The following is a 2500-nucleotide window of genomic DNA, read 5'->3' on the forward strand; positions in this document are numbered from 1 at the left end:
TGCGGCGGGGCGTGCGGGGCGGCCGCGGTGGGGGGGGGGGGGGGAGAAATGTCGGCGGAAAAGGGTGGCGCGCGCGGGCGTGGAATCTACTTGCCCGAGCGCCCGGAGAAAAAGCCCGCGAGTCCCTGGGCGGCGGCCGGGGGGGGCGGGTGGGCGGTAGCGCCGGCAAACAGAGAAGAAAGAAAGAAACAGAAAGAAAGAGACCGTGCCCACAACGGCGCAGATTCGCGCACGAGCACCCTCCCCTTAGCGCGGGGCCGCGGGACTCCTACCTTGCGAAGGAGCGAGCGCAGCAGGACTCCCAGCGAGGTCCGGTCGCCGCGCGGGGGGGGGGGGGGGGCTGAGCTGGCCCGGTAGCGGCCGGCCCATCTTGGCAGCCGCCGGCCAGCGCTCCCAGGCCGGGGAGGGCGCCTTCGCGGCAAAGGGGAGTCTGCCGGCTGCGGGGGTCTCGGAGGGGCGAGTAGGTCTACCCGGCTCCGGGAGGCCGCGCCGAGGTCGCCGCCCGGCCCGCGGGCCCGCCTTCCGGGCCGCGGCCGCCCGGTCGACCCGGCTCCGGGAGGCCGCGCCGAGGTCGCCGCCCCGCCCGCGGGCCCGCCTTCCGGGCCGCGGCCGCCCGGTCTACCCGGCTCCGGGAGGCCGCGCCGAGGTCGCCGCCCGGCCCGCGGGCCCGCCTTCCGGGCCGCGGCCGCCCGGTCTACCCGGCTCCGGGAGGCCGCGCCGAGGTCGCCGCCCGGCCCGCGGGCCCGCCTTCCGGGCCGCGGCCGCCCGGTCGACCCGGCTCCGGGAGGCCGCGCCGAGGTCGCCGCCCGGCCCGCGGGCCCGCCTTCCGGGCCGCGGCCGCCCGGTCTACCCGGCTCCGGGAGGCCGCGCCGAGGTCGCCGCCCGGCCCGCGGGCCCGCCTTCCGGGCCGCGGCCGCCCGGTCTACCCGGCTCCGGGAGGCCGCGCCGAGGTCGCCTTCCGGGCCGCGGGCCCGCCTTCCGGGCCGCGGCCGCCCGGTCTACCCGGCTCCGGGAGGCCGCGCCGAGGTCGCCGCCCGGCCCGCGGGCCCGCCTTCCGGGCCGCGGCCGCCCGGTCTACCCGGCTCCGGGAGGCCGCGCCGAGGTCGCCTTCCGGGCCGCGGGCCCGCCTTCCGGGCCGCGGCCGCCCGGTCTACCCGGCTCCGGGAGGCCGCGCCGAGGTCGCCGCCCGGCCCGCGGGCCCGCCTTCCGGGCCGCGGCCGCCCGGTCTACCCGGCTCCGGGAGGCCGCGCCGAGGTCGCCGCCCGGCCCGCGGGCCCGCCTTCCGGGCCGCGGCCGCCCGGTCTACCCGGCTCCGGGAGGCCGCGCCGAGGTCGCCGCCCCGCCCGCGGCCGGCCGGTCTACTCGTCTCCGGCGTGCCCTTGTCGCCTTTTCCGGGTGGTAAGCGGTAGACCTGTTCTCCCTGGCCTTCCTGTGGAGCGGCGAGAGGGGTCGCTCTGTTGCGCTGCCTCCAGTTACGTCATCGTAAAGGCCGGCCATTTCCGCGCCCCGCCCCGGTAGGAGGGGCGGCTGTTCTTCGGCTCTCCGGCGCCGCCTGACTTACCGGTACGACTGTAGGGCAGAGGGTGAGCAAGCGCTGAGTTCCGGAGCTCTACTCCCGGGCGCCCCCAGCGCTAAGTGGCCGGCCTGCGAGCGACCTAGGGCGGCTTGCGAGGGCAGGTAAGGCCCGGTCCCGACTCCGGTTCTCTGACAAAATGTTTTTTTCGGCGCGTTCGATACGGCGGTTTCCCGGCACGTCCTCGGCAGCCAGGCGAGCGTGTCCCCGGTGCCGGGAAGCGCGGAGCCGCGGAGCCGGCGGCGGGCTCCAGCGACGGTTGCCGAGTTGCGAGAGGGCTGAGGCGGTCCGCGCGGAGCGTGTCCCCGGTGCCGGGAAGCGCGGAGCCGCGGAGCCGGCGGCGGGCTCCAGCGACGGTTGCCGAGTTGCGAGAGGGCTGAGGCGGTCCGCGCGGAGCGTGTCCCCGGTGCCGGGAAGCGCGGAGCCGCGGAGCCGGCGGCGGGCTCCAGCGACGGTTGCCGAGTTGCGAGAGGGCTGAGGCGGTCCGCGCGGAGCGTGTCCCCGGTGCCGGGAAGCGCGGAGCCGCGGAGCCGGCGGCGGGCTCCAGCGACGGTTGCCGAGTTGCGAGAGGGCTGAGGCGGTCCCCGCCGCCGAGAGGGAAGGCTCGTGGCCTGTGAGCCCTTCGAGTGCAGCGCGAGAGAGAGGAAAAGGGGGGTGCCCCCTGCGGCTCGAGAGCCTCGTTCCAGGGGCCTGCCGCCGGCAGTGCGGCGATGCCAGCGCCGCAGCTGCTGACCCACACCTGCACGCAGCGCCCGCTGAGGCGTTCCGGGACACGTCGGAGAGGCCCCTCGGCGGGCCGGCGCTTCCCTGCTTCTCTGTCCCAGGGAGTGCGGGAGGAGTTGCCGGTGCTTCAGGCTCGAGTGGGCACCTCTTGCCGGACGGTGGTCCGCACCCACACGCAGTGTCCGCCGCGGGTTGCCTCCTCGG

Source organism: Apteryx mantelli, unplaced genomic scaffold (assembly GCF_036417845.1).
Source record: "Apteryx mantelli isolate bAptMan1 unplaced genomic scaffold, bAptMan1.hap1 HAP1_SCAFFOLD_147, whole genome shotgun sequence".
Taxonomy (NCBI): Eukaryota; Metazoa; Chordata; class Aves; order Apterygiformes; family Apterygidae; genus Apteryx; species Apteryx mantelli.